Source organism: Aythya ferina, assembly GCF_964211825.1.
Source record: "Aythya ferina genome assembly, chromosome: 4".
NCBI classification, from domain to species: Eukaryota; Metazoa; Chordata; class Aves; order Anseriformes; family Anatidae; genus Aythya; species Aythya ferina.
This window is the reverse complement of record NC_140300.1, coordinates 38,523,430-38,545,157: the sequence shown is the minus strand read 5'-3', so window position 1 is coordinate 38,545,157 and position 21,728 is coordinate 38,523,430. Positions and strand designations below refer to the sequence as shown.

Genomic DNA, 21,728 nt, shown 5'->3' with positions numbered 1-21,728 from the left:
ATTTCTCTGAGTGCCATTTGCCCTCTTACCTCTTTAAGAACTCATTTTCTCCACTCCCTAAGTAATTCTTCCACACAACACTGAAGGAGGTCAAGAAAGATACAGTAAGTATAAGAGGAGACTGAAAGGGCATGCTAGATTTGTTTTGCTTTTCTAGGGGAGAAATATAATTACAAAAATTATTATTTTTATAGTGGTAGAAACTCCATTTTCCCCTCAGCATATTTTGTAATTTTTAGGATATATTTTATATATTCTAAAGGCTATACAAGTCATAGAAAGATAGACAATCTCCTCCTACCCATCCACTACAAAAATAAATACAAATAAATACAAATGAAGCATTAATCTTGAGATTATTGTTAAAAACATTAAGAAAGGTCATAACAGCACTGTCATTAAACCTGAAAATTAATACTAACAAGGAATAGAAAGCATAACTATACCTTCCTCTCTTGCATTTTAGTAGTCCAATGAAGTCATGCAATCTTAACTATGAGCTGATAAAAAGTACAGCCAAAGAATACCACACCAAATACAACAAGAACCTGATGTTTAAGGTCTCTGGGAAAGACATGATAAATCTATTTGTGGGAATTAAGCACAGTGATCTGGAATGCAATTCCTCGGGAAATTGCTAATATGCCATTGATTGGACACATCAAGAAAGGATTATTCTACCTTGCTCTGCTCCTTTTTTGTTTGTTTATTGGACACTGGTGAAGAGAGAAGAATAACTTCTTAAGAGAAGAGATGAGCCAACAGTCTGAACCCATGTAGTGGCTTTGTTCTTAAAGAGAATTTACTGTTCTTTAAGAGATTTACTGTTAACTATGAAATTGTCTGGTATGTCTACAACACTGACAAAAATGTGCAGGTGACAGTATAATAATATAATAACAATACAACAACTGGCATTGTGGGAATCTTGAGACCTAAAGAAAAGAATAATTTTGAAAATCCTTACACAAGTCTAAATGGACTGATAGTCCACTCTAACCAAACCCATTTTTTTCTTTGATAAAACAATATATTTAGTTTCTACAGATCATGATTTAAACCAAGAAATTATAGGAAGCTTAATTTACCAGAATATATTGCTTGGCCAAAAAATAAACTTGAATATGGTGTTAGCACTCCATAATACTGCCAAATCCTACAGTAATATGAAATTAGAACAGAAGCAAGTATTTGCCAAAACTAGTAAGAAAAAGTCCTAAGTCAAATATAAATAGAAGCAAGATTCCTAGAAAGTTAAATTTATGGATTATACTATTCAACATATGAGTCAGTAAGAAATTAAAAAAAATAATAGGTGATGAACACAAAAATGGTGGCATGGTAGATGATGTTGGGTACAGGCATTACACAAAACAATCTCAATCCATTCAGAGGTAGGTAAAAATTTATTTTACTGGTGTTTGTAAAAATGTTCAGAGATGGCAGTCTGCTCAGCACATCAAAGAAAATATGAGAGGTAACTTGTCAGCAGCATATGAGCACTTCCAAAGGGAGAAAAGAGAGGGTTCTACAGTTCTCCAGCACAAAAAGGCACAACACAACTCAGAAGCTGGAAGCCAAAGCCAGACAAATTCAAACTAGCCATCAGTGAAAAGCTACCAAAAGTCATTCATTTTCCACCTCTTTATATCTTCAAATGAAAACTAGGCACCTAAAAATACACTTTAATCAAATACAAGTTACTCTATGCAGTGACTGAATACACTGATAAAAGAACTGCTTGCAATATAGATCAGATCAAAGTACATGTTCACAAATGAAGCTTGGTCTTGTATTTTATACACCTAGTTTCAGCAACTATGCATACATAATACCAAACACTGTTCCTTTGTTTCATTTTCTTTGTCATTAAATGTTTTCACAATCATACCAATTTTTCTTCTCAGCGACATTTACAGACTCCCTAGAGTGATATTTATGTTCATATATGCTCTCATATACCATTTCTCACTCTAAACATCAGAAAACTATATATAACTGTTCAAACTACACAATTTATTTCATTTTTTTTTTCTTCTGCCAAATACGCATTCTTCACCTTTGTTATTTGCGTACAAGACTGTAACTCAAAGATTTCTTTTTTACAGTTTTCCACGTGAGAGACTTTTTTTGTTGTTGTTCATATTGTTATTTCTATTGCCTCCCACCCCCAGAAAACAGTTGCACCAGTCTGAATCATTATAATTCTTTTCTCACAACTTGTAGCTCACCCTGTAACTCGATTCCAAATTATACCATGTGTAAAATACATACCCAACAGAATGCGTGAATATTCTTAACTTAACAAACCAATCTAACTTCTTTGGCATGTCTTTCTCAATACCAAATGCTCTCAGAATCCCTGAGAGTGTTATAATACAGGAACTCTGAACAGAACAGATATTTCCCCTCTTACTCATATTTCTTTTTTTTTTTTTTTTTTTTTTTTTTTTTACTGTGAATGTATGAAGTTCCTGCAGTCCATTCCCCTGCACAGTGCAGAAATGTGACAAATTTGGACCATTTACTATGCATGTCTGATCTAGTTCTTTGAAAAGCTTTTAAGGTTTGTGAATTTCAAATGATTACTATTATTTTTATTTTAAGATTGAGAATATCTTTATATTTCATGTTGACATCACACAACAATAAAAGTTTAGCCAAACTTCTGGTCACTCAACCATTTTTTAATTGCTTTCCAGGCACTACTGCTACCGTCTGACAAGATAACATGCACATCACACATCTAGGAATTTTCCCATCTTTAAAATTATTAATTCCTTTGCAAAATTTACTTCTCACTGAAAATAAGATTATTTCTTTTTGCGTGTACACGTGCTTCAGTCACAAAAAAATATATATATATAATATTGTTAAGCTTACAGAAAATTAGCTAAGGTGTTTTGTTTTATTATTATGTAGATTTACTTCTGCCTCCAATCATCAGAATGATGGAAATCAAGCTACATAGCTACTAGTGAAAAGCAGACAAAAACTGTATGAGAAAATACGAAAATGAAAACTAAGAAAAAAAAAAAAAAAAAAAGGAAAACCATTTAAAATTAAGTGAAAACCTGTTAAGTTCGCTTAATTTTGATTTAGCTTGCAAACATGAACAGATTCCAGAACTCCAGAACAGTAACTTTCTCTCTACACTAGCAAGGAGTCAATCTTTTCCATTATCAGACAACGTTACCAAATTACAGCCATATTTGTCTCTCACAGCATGCTAGAAAACTTAGGTTTGCCATTACTGAGACTAGTATCTGGAGTGTCCTGTCATTTAAAAGATGAAGAGCACACATATAGATGTTAAAATAGAAAACACAATAATATTTGAATTGAGCAACCAGAAATTCTGAAAACAAAAAAGCATTTTTTCCTACATTTAGAGAAATGGAAGATGCACTTGACCTACTGCACAAAAACATTTTATTTTTTCTTTTTTTTTTTTTCAAATATGAAAGATTTTATTTTGTGCATACAGTATGTATAAACCCAGGCCACTTACATATTACAAAGGTTAGCATGCAGTGAACTGTTTTTTCTTCATCATTTGAAAATATCTGATTTACTAACCTGAGATTAGAAAGTGGATTTGTGTAACTCCTATTACTAAAACTGACTTTCACAAAAAACATTATAAAGTTCACTGCATTATCTTAATATCCTACACTAGTCACAATTTTTGTGAAAGATAGAAGATTAAAAAAGGATTTTGAACCCACTCTCTATTATAGCTAAATCTCTAAACTAAGGATTAGTCATAAAAACTCCAGCCCATTACCTAAACACCATAATAAAGGGCTACCATCTTGATTATAAAATGTTCTTTTAATGGCTGACTATGAGAGATTAAGATTTTGAATCGATGGAGGAACACTCACTGTTGCTAACTCTTAATGTTCATCCAACAGCATTATTCTCAATATTGTAAACTAACATGAGTTTCTAGAACCTTTTTCTCTAATTCTGAAGTCATTATTGGATTTCTTCATCAATGGAATAGGGATAATTTCAAAATAATGGTATGTTAAAAAGTTTGCAGAGTGTTTTTCAAGTATATGCAACTGGAAGATAGAAATAAAGTGTACAAGTATGTTTGTGGGCTATCTTCTTAAATATGTTAAAACTGACTGATGCTTATTATCGTTTCTAAACAAAAAGAAAAGTGTGAGATTGTGTTTGTGCCTAGTGATCAGCCTTATGATAGACCTGTCCCACTGCTCTATATGAAAAAAACCTCACACCCTGGACTTCATTTCTCTTTCTTCTCCCTAAAATATACTGAAAAAAAAAGCTCATGATCCAATTCAGCTTCTGTTACCTTCAGTCCCTCATACTCACGTTGCCTTTTCATCTACCATGATCTCCCCTACCTGAACATGAGTGTTAGTTAGATATTTTAGAATTGAGTTTTCAATATTAAACAGATATAAATAATCTGGTTCTCTTCAACTCAACTTTGAAACTTGCTTTCCTTTTCTGGAATGCTACTTTCTCTAATTACTTTTAAAAGTAAACCATAAGCTTTTAAATTAACTAAATCATTATGACCTTCTACCTTCTGTGTTAAATGTGTATACGCAAATCAGAATGAATATGCTAAAATCAGCAGACATGCAGAAACCCATCCTGCCAGGTTAAGCATTTGACAATCATAAAAACAGAAGGCTATTTTTACAACGGTCTCCCTCTGAATGGAGCAAAAACACTTGGTTTTGGTGCACCCTAGTATTTTCTCCATCACTTTATGTTCTAACTGCAAGATGCCCTTTGTTAAGCCATGGAGTTAACTTTTTTTCTTGCTGTTTGGGATTCAGTACTTATTCCAGTGCAGATTCTCTAAATTAATTTTTCTCTGGTATCATTTAACATGTACTGACTATGAGAACTGTATCAGATCTAAAATACTTTATGGAGCCTACCATATTATATAAGTCTGACCTTTCAAAACTGAATTTAGTATCGCCATACCTCTCATTTATATAGTTTTCCACTGAAATGGCAAATGAAGTTTGAGAAACTAGATATTTTATGAGTTTTTATTTGCATGGTACTGGATATTACCATTTCTCATACAGTCTGAGTTTAAGGCCTGAGGATAAACTCAGATGATCCAGTTCATCATTTATGTAACAATGTTCTGCACCTCACGTATTTCATTAAATTATCCTATTTCATCTCTCTCCTATTTTCTGATCAAAGTTATGGCACATACAGAAAGCAGTGGTATGTACAGAAATTCTTGGTGGCCACAGGAGACTATAGGAAAGAGTTCAAAGATTACACAGGCTGATAGAAGTAACATGTATAACAGTATTGGAAAAACTTAATAAAATTAGTTTACCGAAAAGCTGGAAGGCACAGTATACTTTTCCTCTTCAGACTGATAGAAACCATTTTCCAAACTTCATTAGTGTGAGCAGAAATGACATGCAATCTATTTCTTTGGATTCACCAGGTTAAGCTACTTGCAAGAACAACCACACATGTGATTGCATTTCTATAAGGCGAATGGGACACTGTATTCAAGGCTTAACTTGCCACTACTCGGTTTACTATTAGCAAACTGAGCATTGAACAAACTTTCTGATAACAAACATCATTCCATCATTCTGGTGAATGGACGTTATTTATTTATTGTGCCAGGTTCCTCACATATGAAACAGCTTTATGTTCATCTTCCCTTCATTCAGTTACTTTAAATCACCAGGTACATTTTCACAAAACAAACATACACTCACTGAAAGAGCTTTAATTTTTTTAATTTTTTATTTTTTTTTTGCTCCTGTTATCTGTCTTCATTTAAGATGGTGGATCAGATCTTTGATAAATAAGCAAACCTTTACCAGAGCTAATTGCAAAAGGAGGACTTCACAACAGGCAACAAACTGTTTCAATAAAAATATATTTAAAAAATGATGTGTAAGTCACTGATATATTTCTTTAGATACTTTATCAAATTACAATAATAAATAAGAAATGAAATAATGCTAGAAACAGCACAGAAAGCATTAGCAAAATCATTTCCAAATACCAGTTTTCCTAATTTTTCACAGGCATTAACGATTATGTATTACGATGTTTCTGCTACTCACACTGTAGTTACATGAGATGGCTTTTTAAAGACAACTAATTCAAACTAAAATCTTTGTTCTCACCTCTGTGTGGGTAATAACAAGCAATAACAAGTTTGTGTTAGCTCAATGCACTACAAGTGCCAAAATCTTTGTGAACCCAGTTAGGACAATTTGTTTAAAAGCAGTACAATCTTTGTTTAAAAAGCAGTACCAGGTGATGGAAAGACTCTTTCCCGTGGTTGCCAACACTGATAATAAGAGGATGAAGAGGAAAGATTTAGGGCATGAAAAATAAATCGCTTTTCTTCCCCTCGAAGTAATAATAATAATAATAACCCCTCCAAGCTAGAAATCAAATTTGAAATACTACATGCAGGATTTTCTATGGTATCATTCAGTTCTGTCTCACAGAACACCTTCTCACTGCTCTTCATTTTCAATCTAATGTAGCAGGTAAGAGTGCAGATACATGGCTTACCATTTTTCATTAAAACAAAAAGAATACTTTGAAAATGTGCTTCTAAGTTATTCATTTGCAAAGTAATATTTTCCAAATACGTGACTGAAATTTAGAGAAGTAAAGAAAATGAGCAGTATGGACGAGTCAAATGTAACTAAGAATTGGGACCAAGAAGCTAAGATCTTTCTCAGCTCTCTTATCTGAAAAGGACTAAACCAAATAGTTTCTGCCAGTTTTAGCACCTTATAGCTTGTATCTCAGTTGCTTAATCACTAGAAAGTACTGCAGCATCAAGTCTTTGCCTCATTTGACCTGAATACAACAAAAATTGAACTGCACCACAGAAAGTAGCCTTTTGGTTAAAAAGTATTTCTACAGAGGTTTCCTACACAGTTACAAATATGCAGAACACAACTTTGGTAATCAAACTTATAGAAAGGCCTCTTGGTTTTAATTATTTGTTACACATTTTTCACGAAGAAAAACAAACAGTTTGTCTTTTTTGTTCTCTGTCAAGACAATGTTTGAAGACAAGGAATGTCTTTAAACATTGAGATCCAAAAGGGCTTTATTTATAGGCAAATAACAGAGGTTAGAAGTTACAGTTTATTATTTCATCCTAGAGATGCAGAGAAAGCAATAAATGGGCAATGAATAATGGTAACTGATTGAAACTTCATTTAAATTCTATCTGGATTATATAAACTGCAGAAAAACCTTGACAATTCTTAAACATGAGAAGTGCCACTTGTGAAATAAAAACTATAAATAATAAACATATGATGAAAAAGACTGTAAAAATCAGATAAAGTTTTGGACATAGCTATGGACATTTAAACAAAGCTAAGAGACTGAAAGATTATAACATTAGGATGGTACGAGCCATGTAAGATTCTGCAACATAAGATGAATTTAGGAGAATGTAAATTTAGATGAAGGAACAAGCAATTTTACAGTGATATTCAATCAGAAATGTGATTTGGGGAAAAAAAAAAAAAAAAAAAAAAAAAAAAAAGACATACATACATTTTTTAAGCTAGTTAAAATTGGCAATGAAATGGAGAATATGCTAAAAGAAAAATCCCATGCTGAGAGATAACTGAGAAAGGATACAGTGACAGGATGCTAGATGGGTTTGTTTCTAATATTTGTGATTTCTAAAGCCACTAATGCTTTGTAGAATACATATTAAGGGTTAGGAGACAATACATATGTTGCATGTTCTTCATCTTTTTTCTTAAGGATCAACTGAGCATTACAAATAGCAGATAAATAGTAGAAGTCTTGACTTCTACTTTGCCTTACAGTTATTCAGTGTTTGAATGGATTTTAGCAATATTCATATTGGAAGCTTTGTAACTCCAGTTTAAAAACCAAACAAACACACAGAAACAACAAAAACCAAGCCCTGACCCTTACTAATGTTGCTGTTAGCGGTAGGAAAGTAAACCACAAAGTTGCAGATCATATTTTCACTGTCTTAAAACATACAGAAATGGGTAGAGATTCATGATTTACTAATCGCCATCATAACCATTTAGCTGCAAATCATTTATGGACCTTAATGCAGCATTCTGAATGCATAAAGACTCTGATTAAAAAAAATAAAAAAATACATACTGGAAGCATTTCATAGGAAAAGGACTCATATGCCATGGAACAGTATTCTATACAACCATAAATAAAAGGAGCAGCTTCAATCCTAAAAATCAACCTCAACTCCAGCACAGCTCAACACCAGAGGATTCACCAGCGCAGGAATCCACAGCAAACACAAGGTAAGCATAGCAGCCTTTTATTTCTCCCTTGTCATGCTAATGATATTATCACAAACAAACAATGAAGCCAGGAAAACATCATAGTTGGATGTTTTTTGGCTACACAAAGTATTACTAGGAAACACAATTACTACCTTGAGTAGATTACAAAGGCTCTGTCACTTTACGCCACTCCCTAGCTTTGAATCAACCAACTGAATTTGTAAATATCACTTTAGGTTACATTCCTCAATGGTTTGATTCATACGGCATTGTTGGTCATAAATTTCCATAGCTCTATTGCATCATTTCTCCATAATTTTTCCTGAGTTTTACAAATACACAAAACACAAGTCCAGGATCCTCATTCATTGAGCTCTAAGGCATTTTCCTTAAATACTTCACATCAAGATCTCTCCCACAAATCTAAGCAAAAGCCAGTGCTACTGGATAAGCATAACTATAGAAAAATACTGCAGCAAAAAAGGATATCTTGACAACATGTAACACTAACCTGAAACCTCATATTGAACAATGGATTAATTCTCTACTAGCAAAGACTAATGAAAAAAGCAACTTCTAAGAGACAAATTGTAAATTTGTTCATATCTGACACTCTGCTTTAGAAGTGTATGCTAAAAAATACCTGATAATATTTGTGATTTAGTGTGGTCTACATAAATATACAGAAGACTTAACATGTCTCATCCACCTGTTAGTCCTATGATAGAGCAAATATAAACAACAGCTTCAACAACAACAGCTTCAGTTAAATACTGAAAAATACTTTGGGTACTAATACTCACTTTCATTTCACAATCACTTACAGAAAAACCATTTTCACTGAAATTAATAACCCATATTATGAAATCTATTTAGAATGTTTATTAATATAGTAAACACTTATCCAGAAATATTCTTCTAGAAATTTACCTTATAGCCACAAGTACTGCAACTTTTATCACAAGTCTCACAATATTTGACTTTTTTTTTTCTTTCTCAATAGATTATGATACTTGAAATCTGAATTTACACAAGAATTTCAAGTTTCAGTTAAAACCAAATGCAAATGAGAAAAACACAAATGAGTTTTACAATTGAGGAGAAACGTGTTGAATCCAACAGCAAGAAACAAATATTTTGCAACACGCTAACCAAGTCTCACACTCCCTTACTGACAAGGCAACAGCCATTTATCATTTCAACATGCACAAACAGAACACTGTAACATACCCACAGCTGCATAGCGGCAACATAATTAAAAAAGAAATAATATGTTTTTTGGTTTTTTTGGTTTTTTGTTTTTTTTTAATGGAGATGCATCACTTGGACACTTAATTTTCAAGAATGCAATTTCCTGTTGTTTTTTTTTTTTTTTTTTTTTTTTAGAAGCTTACTACTGTAGGCATTGACATGAGATGTAGCCAAACAGAGATTCTGATCAGATTTAAAACCTCCTGAACTTGATTCACACTATCATTTCCATTTCATTTCCTACAGCTGGCCTGAAGAGGAGTAAAGAGCTAATTAGGTTAGAGACTGGAACATTTTCAGCAGGTGGAAGTAGAGAGCAGGAAAAAAAGATGCTTGCTTTTACACAAAGCAGACAGTTTGTGAGTTGATCTTTTCCTCTTTTTGGAATGCAATTTTAACTTTTCCTAAAACCTTTAAGAAAATCTAAAGATTTACGGTGGTTTTACTAGGTTACCTAAGGCCTGTGAAAAATGTAAGAACTATGTCTTATGCCAGAACTGTGTTGTCTCCAGTAGGACAACTCTACTTAATTCTTAAGTCCCTATTTAAATGCACATCTCATGTTTTCCTATGTGTCTCTCAAATAGCACTAGAGTTTAAATCATTACAAAGAGGAAAAAAAAAAAAAAAACACAACACAACGCCACTGTTTCATAGTAAAGTGAGATCCTCTACATGACTACAGTATTGAGTACTTCAGCTAAATTTTGGCTTGGTCCTATGGCAATCAGGACCAAGTGCTTTAGAACAGTATAGAAAGCCATTTTACTATGCAGAGGACAAAGTTTGCATAGGACAAGGTACACGATACACCTGGTACAATGTTTTATTTAGTATGAACTAGAGATGCCTTCCACGTATTCCTTACATTGTCACTAACATTACCTGCATTCCTAAATTACATTATATTTTGCATATATCTATCTTTACTGTCTCCCTTGACTGGCCGGTTATCTCAATTAAATTGTTTGGCTGGAAAACCACCATTTAAATGACAGCTTTCTTAGTCATACTTCAAAACAATCCTTAGAAAAGTGTTCAAAGATAATTAAATTTTTCAAATATTAATAGTTCCCTTAGCTACAACACAGATTTGCTTCTTTGTTAGTAGCTAATGAAAAATACTGGAAAATATTTGCATCCTCAAAACACTGTGTTCTCTTATCCTTCCCTCAATTGCTGAGATCAATTCTACAGTATGTACATGTATGTGTCTATGGAATACCGAATAAAGCCCAAATAATTCACCCTATTTTTAACTGCTTTCTTTTGTTTACAGACTTAGATAATCATTCCAATTCTTAGACTTCAAGGAGATGGTATAAAAAAATGCTGTAACTCTGATCTTATGGATATTTATTAATTTCAAATTATAGGGACCAGATCCTGCACCACCATGAATCAGGAGTATTAGGAATGGATTTTGAGATAAAAATAAACATTCAGATCAGACATTCTGGTCCAGATTAATGTTATTTCTTTGCAATTTCATTAGAACTTCATTGAAATAATGTAAATGGAACACTCAAAACAATACAATAACCAGGTCCCTTTTTTTTTTTTTTTTTTTTTTTTTTTAAATCTCCTTCTCCAGTTGAAGGAATTCATTTATAATATTGGAACAAAAAAATAAATATTTTACACAATTCATGTCTAGTCTTCATTTCCTAATGGCTAACTTTTCTTCAGACCCTGAAAGCAATTAATTAATAAGATAATCTGAGCACTTTTGCCCCCCAAAAAGTGCCGTGCCAACACAAGGATTTTTGCACCCTTATGGTACAGACACCTTGAGAGGTGAGGAAAGCTTATTCTCTCCTCTACAATAAAAGCAGCAGTCATGCCCTAACAAGCATTTTTTTTGTGAAATACAGACCATGTAATAAAGGCAAACTAATTCTCCTCAACCCTGGAAGTCTGCATACAGATATCTCCAATATACAGCATGACCTCACAGGTCACAAAACTAAAGGAGAACCAGTGTGAGGAATACACAGAGACATAAATATCCCTCATTCAAACTTATCATTTCTTTTAGTAAGTCACATATATACCAGAACAAAGCCCACACTACATAAGACAGGTTGAGCCTACAAGCAAGCATAGTACCCTGATAAATACACAGTCAAAAAACATTTTGGAGGTGGGGAGGGAAAAACAAACAAACAAACAAACAAAAAAAATGTATCCCTGTTTTTCTCCTCAGAGTTTTTGAAAATTGTAAGCACATAGGGGTATGTATGCATACATCCACACAGTTCAAAAGAATCATGAAAATATTCCTTTGCTGAATATTTTCTAGTGTACTATTGGAAAACCCCTACTGTAGAAGCAGCTCCCATGGCAAGACTTTTGGGCACAGCAGGCACGTCTAGGGATCACTGTGATGTCCGAAACAACACTGTGTCTCTGCCCTCAGGGCAGGATGGCCCAACGTGAAGTGCAATAGCAACTTTCATCTCTACAGCCAGACAATTCTGCCTCTAGGACAGGTCTCTGACTTCATGTCAGATGTTTTTATGTTGGCCCCACAGCTGAGCATCTAAAGCCTAGCAAGATTTCCTACCTGGTGTGATGCAGCTCTGACTCCAGCTGACAAATTCCAGACCGCACTATGCCTTGAGGTAGGAGCTACAGCCACTCTTTTCTTTGTTGTAATGATTTAACTTCTGTTTCCATCGCAGCTGGGTATGCACAGCTTTGCCTGAAGCAGAAGACCCCAACGTTACAAAAATTAGCCATACCGGCAGAGCACAGTGAGCTCAGGTGAAGGGGTGGGTGCTGCTCCGCTTGGGGGCTTCACAGCCCCTTGGGCAGACCCACCAGCACACCCGCCCTCTGACACCTGCTCAGCCTGCACAGCACCTTCATCTGAGAAGCCCCACAGAGGCCTCAGTGGTAGTCCTACTTTGGAAGCACACAGGGAGTGACACTTTGTGTGCTCCCTGCCTGCAGGGTAGGTACTATTTCAGAAGCAGCCATGTTGTACATCACGGTAAGGATTGAAATCCCCTTTCTTCCCAGTATAATGAAGTCCCACCCTGCCACACTAGCACTGAAACTTCTGCTTTTCATGGTGAAGCTCTTCTTGCTAACAACTTGCATTACAGGTTCACCACACCATGGCAACAGAAATTTGAAGGCACTGTTGCAGTGCTTCTCTAAAAACTAGTGAAACTAATCCACAAAAATCTGTAAGATTTATCACACGAATAGACCCTTGCTGGAGCTGAGGACTCATCCAGTAAGACCTGTATGTTATTTCTGCCAGAAGCCTCCTGTTCAGTCTCTAAAAGTGCATCACAAATAAGAAACAGAATGTTTTTTTCTTTTCCTGTGGAATGGGGGAAGCCCTTCCCTGACATCATGTTGCATTCATTAAAACATTGTATTTTCCATGCATAGCCAAAATTTAATATAATCCTAGGCTACCCAAAATATAAATTTTCTGTACCTGTAATAGATTCTTCCATCTTCATTCTGAATAACTAAAGCTTGACTGTATGTTGATTAAACTTGCACTGAGGCAACTGCATGTGTAACGGCATCTATTCATCCACAAAACTTATTTCTATAAATATATATATATATTTCGATACACTTACACAGCTACATTTAAACTAACAATTAATATCACCTTTATAGATGAAACACTACACAAAGTAGTTGAAACTATGGTTACTTATGACTGATCTTAGTGCATTGTGTTGCAGTTGTTAACATTTTCCTTGATGATCTGCTGTTTCAAAGCCACAAGGACATTACCTAACTCAATTATAACCCACAGCTGACCTGTGAAGCTGTATTAGCTGAACCTACAAAAGAATCAACATTACCACAAAATAACTCTATACACAAGAGTCTCATTTTTATGGTTCACGTGTCATGTTCACCAGTCATGGAGAAACCTCTAAAAGGAAGTTTTGACAGACTAAATACAGTATGTAAGATTAATAGAGCAAACAAAGGCAAAATAATGCTTTCTTTCTTATAAGTACAATAGAGAAGTCTATATTTTAGAAAAACTTTATACCGCATCATGGCATATGGTTCTCAGTGGAAACAAACATTTTCCTCCCAGATGTATTTCTTTATCTCAAACCACATGAAGTGCTATATACATTACTGTCATATTGTCTACAAAGATTTCATCAGACAATCTATGTCAGTCTATAATTTATGGAGAAATTGAAATTACTTTGTAAGTATGGTACGTAAACAAGAGAAAAACGATGAAGTATCTTTTTCTTTTTTCTTTTTCCTTTTTTTTTTTTTTTTTTAATTCCTATTTCTCATACAGTCCTGGGAAGCTGGCAAAAACATAGAGGAAGAAGAAACTAGGGTGTATGTAATTCTGAATGTTTACAATGGCGTTAACTGAATGTGTTATAGTGCACAGCTCTCAGCAATTCAACACCAAAATCACATAATCATACATTCATACCGGAGCAAAAATCAGGTGTAAACTGTCATTGACAAACTAATACTGAAAAAAAGGCTAATGGGTATTGGATCTTTTGAGAACATTTCAAGACAGTACAAAATTGAAGCGACCATGATGACTACTGATTTCAGCAGCAGCTATTTTATAACCAGCTTGAAATTACTGGCTATGAAGACTTTACTACAAAAACACTTACAATTTTTCCCCATCACTGGGGAAATCACCTTTCCATATGAAAACAGCAGTAGGAGGACTATTTATATAGTGACAATGTGTCCATGAGATATGAGGTCCATATTTAACATCACAACATGAACATGCATACTTCAGTGTGAATACTCAGATGGTCTTCTGCTCCTCATGCCTTGGTGGAGGGGTGGGGCACAAGCATGTGTACAACACTGCTTAGAGAAGCATGTCACAACATCCTCAAGCATTCTCATTAGCCTGAAGTGGTTTATCGTACAGACTTTTAAGAGAAAATTTCAAATCCCACAAATTTGTCTAGGCATATTAAGATGGCACTACAAATCATTGGCCTGGATTTCAGAAGTACTCTTATACACAGCTCTCATGGATTTCATTATGAGCAGTGTCTGTTCACTGCTTGTGAAAATGAGACCACATGAATTTATCACAGCATGACAGAAATTCAACCCACTGTAATCTCAGAAGCTCTTCTGAGGTGCAAAAGGCCAATAAAATAGGCTTAATTTAAACAAATGCTGCAAGACAATTGTTCTGCAGTTTCCTGAGAACAATCCTTTCATCGCTGACACTGGAGATATTTCTCAGTGGGAAAAACTCTAAATTATTTTTATTCTTTTCATTGTGTGTTAGCAAGAACTTCAATTTCTAATAGTAAGCTGCCAAAAAAATCTAGATTTAAGGGAGAATTTTATTCATCATTTCATACATATGAAAGAACAGCTCCAGCACAGCAGAAGAAAACTCTGATTTTAGGTATCTTCATAGAATTATTGCAGATGGGACAAGATTATTATTAAGAGATGACTTTAACAGGACAGGGAGTATATTTTAAAAATGGGTTTACTGCAAGACTGAACTTTATGTAAAACAATGTAATACTTAGAGATGTCATCCCTGTGCAATCATTATTGTAAAACTGGAAGCTAAGCATTCAAAGCAGAAAAAAAAATACAACCCTCCTTAGTCAAAGCTCTTAATAGGGTAATAAATATTTTGAAAATGATTATATATTTGCCAAAATAGTCTGTTTATTTAAAGTCATTAAGGGAGCGCATAGCTGTTCATGGATATTAAGATTTATCTCAACTGATTGTTACACTAGAGACATCCATTTCCGAGCTAATCACCCTAAATTCTGTTTAAAATTGTTGAGGATAAACAGGTACTTTGTGTGATATATGTGACCTGATATATGTGTACATTCAGACATGTACTTTAGAATGAGATGAACCTTATCTCAGAAATGCTTATTTTTCTCCATTTGCTGTAAAAATGTCCTAGGATGATGAGATGTCACCTGTAAAAAGTAAAGGGAATTCAAGTTCAGCAAGGTTATCAAAATCCTAGAGAAGGCTTTCCTCATACCACTGAACCTAGTACTATAGCCTACTGGGCAAGGCTAGTGATTCAGTCAGTATTGGACTAGGCATACAACATGGTATACTTGAAAGCTTAGGAGAGGTAAATATCTGCTCTCGCTTTTATAAAGCTGAATAACTTAAAAACTTGATGCCACACTGCCATTCAGAAAGTTAGGCAGAGTCCTGTGATATCATGACCATTAGGCAAGGTGATACAAGTCTATCATAAGGTCCAAGTTGATCTTGATGTATATGTATGACTAAACCCTGCTTAGATTTTCACTCATTTGTTTCTTAAACTTAATTGATACCTATACTATTGCAGTTCATTGACATACAGTTCTTAACTGTACATTATCAATTGTTTCCATGGTTTGTCAGTTGTATTTACAATATAAGTAGCAATACGACAATTATAAGTTAATACGACAAATATAAGTTAATACGACAAGTATTTGAACAATTTTGCTTACTTTTTATGATACACTAGTTTTAATCACTTTGATTACTCCCATCTAAAAAAGGGGGTTATTAATCGTTTTGTCTGCCAAAAGTTTATTGCAAGGTATACAGGCTTCCTGACAGGTTACTTTTCACTAGGGTGAAAATGGTGAAGAGCCTAGATGGGAAGACATGTGAGGAGCAGCTAAGGTCACTTGGCCTGTTCAGCCTGGAAAATAGGAGGCTGAGGGGAGACCTCATAGTGGTCTATAGCTTCCTCATGAGGGGGAGTGGAGGGGCAGGCACCAATCTATTCTTTTTAGTGATAGGACCCATGGAAATGGTGTCAAGGTGCAATAGGGGAGGTTCAGGCTGGATATCAGGAAGAGGTTCTTCACTGAGAGGGTTGTTGCACACTGGAACAGGTTTCCCAAGGACATAGTCACAGCACCAAGCCTGTTGGAGTTTAAGAAGCATTTGGACTGTGCTCTTAGTAATATGGTCTGAATTTTTGGGTAGACCTGTGTGGCACTAGAAGTTGGACTCAATGATCCTTGTGGGTCCCTTCCAACTTGAGATACTCTATGATTCTGTGATTCACTCTACTATGAACTTTCACAGAAAGAAAGGTGAAAGCCTTCCCCCCAGCCAGCCCACGTATGACAGACAACCTGATGCCAAACTATTAACCTAGTCTGAAAGGTTTCAATCAACACATAAAATGGACCATATTCAATTAGTCTGATGGTATTGCTGTTCCCTGTACAAAATTAAAAAAGATAAGGTATTTAGTAAAGACATTCTCAATAGTTATCAAATAATTTACAAGTAACTATCAAACAGTGTAAAGTACTAATAGACGCTTCAGCTGAATGAACACCCAGTTGAGTTCCAAGTATGACACTTTTTACTCAGCTGTACAAGATGCAGAAGCTGCACTAACCCAAGAGGCAGTGTACTTGAAATAGATGAACTTTAAACTCATGTCTGAAGAGATTCGTTTTGCTGTAGTGGCCATAAATGGAGTGATAGTTTTCAGGGTTGCTGAAGCTCTGACACCAGTTGTTATCAGCTTGAACAGGGGAAAGCAAGGACACGAAGCAAATACACTGACCAAGACCCATCACTCAGTGCTTAAGCTATTGAAGCTACACTGAAAAATACTGAGATTCAGTATTTTTGATGCTTTCATCAAATGCACAAATAGCAGTAAGGTTACTGCATTCTATTTGTTTTTAAAAGAACAGCAGTAAAAGAAGCAAACAGGTTTTTTTTTTTGTTTTAAAAGAAGCAAACAGTTTCCCTTACTGACCCCGATTCCTTATTCAGGGATGTAAAATATACAGATATACAACACAAAATTAACAGATTATTTTCATTACACAAAATAACACAAAATTAACAGATTATTTTCATTAAATATGACTAGAATGGACTCTTGATTCAGTTTCCAAATCAGGCAACTCATTTATCCTGTGGCATAGAATACAGTAGTATACAGAATGAAACAGTATGGTAAACAAGATAAAATAGTCTGGAATGGAAACAACTGCAGTGTTGTGTTTGTTTGTTTTTCTTAAAAAATAAATCCAAATAATATTAAATAAATGCCAAATGTCATTCTATTTGAAAGAAGTTGGTTTATTTATTTGGGAGTTCAAATGGTTCTTTTAGGATAGATCAATTTTCAAACAAAAATTGATGTTTTAAAATGAGAAGTGAAACATATTGCTTTGCATATATGCAACTGGTCACCTTTTCTTTTATCACATACCTTATCTTCACATACCTTTTATCTGAATGTAATTTAAATGCTTTCCTTTTATACAATACATAAGTTACCATATGTTTGAATTGAACATTTAACTTAGTGTTCTTAAAAAAAAAAAAAAAAAAAAAAAAAAAAAAGGGAATCCATTTTTCCATTGGGAAAAAAAAACTTACTTATATTTCACACATGTACTTCACATAGACTCATGGTATTTGCTTAAAAATCCAGAAGTTCTGCCACCAAGTTATATGTTATCAGTGGAAGGAAAAAGCATATAGACAGTTCAAAGTATACTTTTCATTGGTCCAAATAATCTAGAGTAAAAAATATATTCTTACACTGATCCAAGAATATATTTTAAGACACAATTATATTGATTAAAAATGATATAGACTATGTAGAATCAAAATTTACATTTAAATACAGTTAAATCAATGAAATGTGTGACAATGCAAGTTCAGTAATATTCAGAATGAATATCCTGGCTCAATAGTTTAATTAAAGTCACACTTGTGTTGGCTGCTCTTTAATCTTTGTTATTTAACATTTACTGAAATGTCAGCAAAAGGATGACAGAAGACTCACAATAATTAGAAAGATGATAGAACTGAAGAAAAAATAAATAGATGAACTAGTCCTAAATGAATACATGGGCTAGGATTCTGTGTTTTTCTTCCTTAAATGGGAAGGCCACTAGATTTCCACTGTTCCACAGACCCAAGCAGCTTCCAGTATGGAGAACTGTGGTGCAAGGACCATGAAATGAACCGCTCAGTATGCTCTGAAGCCCCAGTACCGTTCCAACTTTATAATAAGGTTGGCAGAGAAAAGGAAGCTCCCTTAAAAAAAAAAAAAAAAAAAGAAAGAAAAAAAAAGAAAAAGAAAAAAAGAAAAAAAAAATCAGTTATCTGTAGAAGCTATATAATTTTGATGACAGATTCAATCAGATTTTAAGTCTTTCCCTACCCTTCTCATGCAATGGAGCCACACCTCTTTTGTGGACTGTCTGATAGCTTTTACTGCTGTAAAATGGAGCTGGTTTTCTGCCAATGGAAATACAAAAAATGATACTATTCAGGGACGAGACAGAAGACAGTAATGAAAAAAATACACGATTATTAATGCAAGAAGTCTAGAAACACATATCAGACTTCATCAAGCAGGAAACACTATGAGGAACTGAAGAATAAGGCATGTAATACAGGAGAAAGAAGAAAGCCCAGTTCACCTCCACACTATATAGTGGCTCTGTAACAGAAAGTTTAAAGTGCATTCTGTAACTTTTATATTTGGATTATTGTTGTTCAACTATACCTATGTAGTTAGAATGCCAGTAACCAATGGAGCTCCAAAGTGATCCTACCTTAAGAATTAGAAAAAAACAATCCACAGAATTCACCAAACCCAACAAAACAATGAAAATCAAAACAAAGTTGTGTTCTCTTTCCTAAGATATAATTATAGAGCCCATTTATCAGACATTGCCTAGAAAAATATGTCTTAAAAAAATAATAATAATAAAAAACAAAAACAAACAAAAAAGTAAAAACTAGGGGATATTCAGGAGAGATAGCTGGGAAGTTACCAACCAGAAACTCTTTTCCACCAGCACAAAAGGGAAATAATGGAAAGTGTTGTAATGTCTCCTTAACATAGCTAATACAACTGCATAAGGCCACCAAGTAAAAACCAACAGCATGAAGAAATGAAAGTGATGGAGAAATTTACTGAAGAAAAAATCTATCTGAAGACCACAGTTCCCAATCCTGACATCACAAGTTAGACGGAAATATAACCATCTCATACAAAGTTGTGGAAACAACTGGCTTACACACCGGGAACAGATGCATATGTAAATCAACATATAAGGCTCCTTAGGACTCTCAAAAACAAACAAACAAACAAACCGCAGCATTGCTGTAAGGCACACTGAGAAATAACACAGTGAGTAGGAACCTCTAACAGGAAAAATAGTTTAAAAATTGCTAAGAACTTATAATAACGTAACTACCGTTGTTGAAACAGTAATCTGTGTAAAGGAGAGCTCCACAAGCAACAGAAAATGTAAGTCATTATTAAATGTCTTAAAATTAGGCATAATTGTTTCTTCTTTTGAGATTCTTTTTGTATCTTTGTGTCATTAGGGAAACAGGAAAGTGATTTAGAGAGAAATTCAAAGTCTGTTTTTCTTTCATTTTGGCAGTTTGAATTTAATAGAAAGATTATGCAAGTCTCGCTGCCTATTCCTTCCATCTCATGTCAGTCGGAGTGGAAGAGTTTGCATTATTCAAGGTCAATTAAGCCATGCAAATGCATTCTAAATGATTTTACAGTAGTAATAATAACTCTCTCCTCAGCAGGATGTGCTGAATTTGTTAAAAAAAAAATAAATTAACTTCTAATAAAAATGCAGTAGGTGCTTCCAAATTATATTATCTGCTCAAAATAACCAAATAGATGTATGAATGTAATAATCTTGATCTGGTAGCAGTATAGGCTTTAGGTACAGATTCAACAAAAATCCGATCCATAGCTCTATCCTTGGAGCTACAGCAACATAGGTCATAAAAATACTCTCATATTCCACTGCTTGTATTTGTTTATTTACATATCAGATTATAGCTTTTTTTTTTTATTATTTTGAAATCAGGCTTTTAAAATAAATGTTCTGACTGCTTTCAATGCAAACTACATGTATGAAAACAATGAAGTGTATCATTTATTGTTTTTAAACTCCTAGAACTATGTATTTTGATAAACATTGCTCGTTACACAAACTACGTTTGAAAGACCTGACCTCAACAAAGATGGCTTTGCCAGTGGAATTGTATTTGTCATTACATATAACTACATCATGGTAAAACATTCCTAGTAAACAGTTTTGTTTTGTTTTGTTTTGTTTTTAATTAAATAAAGCTACATCTCCCATGCAGCTTAGACAAACGCTCTCTCCTCAGTACAAAGAAAGGCATATAGGCCAAAGATAAGCTTTGCAGCAAACATTCTCTGTTTGAACAGTGCAGCCCAAGACAACAAGGGGTCTATCCGTGGCACCAGGAATTCAAGCTCTAGCATACAAGCTCAGTCATGTTGTGTTCATGTTTAATACTTACAGCAATTAATAGCAATTATACTTGTACAGTTACACTCAGAGTCTAACTGGAAGGATCATAACTAACTGTTGAAAAATGCAAGGAAACCACATCAACCTGCTTCGTCACTGTACTTAGTAGTATGAACATACCTATTCCTTTTCAGAATAAAAGCTTTGTAGGTTAGGCTTGAAACAAGTGAAGATGATTTCAACTAACATATTTGATCTTCTTTTGAAATCGCCAAGCTATAGCACAGGGGAATTTACCATCTGATGCCAGTTAACCATGTACTTCTGCCTGCTCCATTCCACTATAAACCAGGAGCGAAGAAGCTACACAGCAAACCAAAGAAACAGAATCACACAAAAATACACCATTCTTATCTGGGAGGGATACACCTAGCAAGTGAAACAACAGCCCAACTGCACGATTGACTGCCTCTACTTGTACCAGTATAAGGTAGTTTGAAAAGGAGCTATGCTCAAAGTCAGGTTCTTATTTCAGGTAGGAGGCAGCAAGTAGATACTTTAACCCACCCCCATCTACCAGAGGCTGGCAGGTGACATTAATGCATTGTAAATCACTCCTAAAATATACAAGTATCTGCATTTTAATTATTTTTCAGTAATTCGTAAACACTGAATTACATTGTAGAAATGTATCCTGAAAAGCTACTGAAGCTAGAATTGCAGTCAACTCAGTCTTCTTAGTAAAATATGACACTGGAAGCTATTTCTTGGGAACAAGGGTTAGGAATGCAGGGGGTGAGGGATGTTTGGTTTATATATTGTTGTCTTTTTTAATAGAATGGATTGCACTTTGAAAAAATATATTAGAAAAATAAAATGAAAG

At 34.4% G+C, this 21,728-nt stretch overlaps 1 long non-coding RNA gene across 1 annotated transcript in view; it reads right to left on the bottom strand.

Moving 5' to 3' along the window:
- The window catches only part of LOC311435582, a 135,179-nt gene that overhangs the window by 27,798 nt on the left and 85,653 nt on the right, over positions 1–21,728 (bottom strand). The window contains exon 10 of the long non-coding RNA XR_014692220.1: positions 12,121–12,258. This is a non-coding gene — a long non-coding RNA (uncharacterized lncRNA). The remainder of the gene's footprint in view (positions 1–12,120; positions 12,259–21,728) is intronic.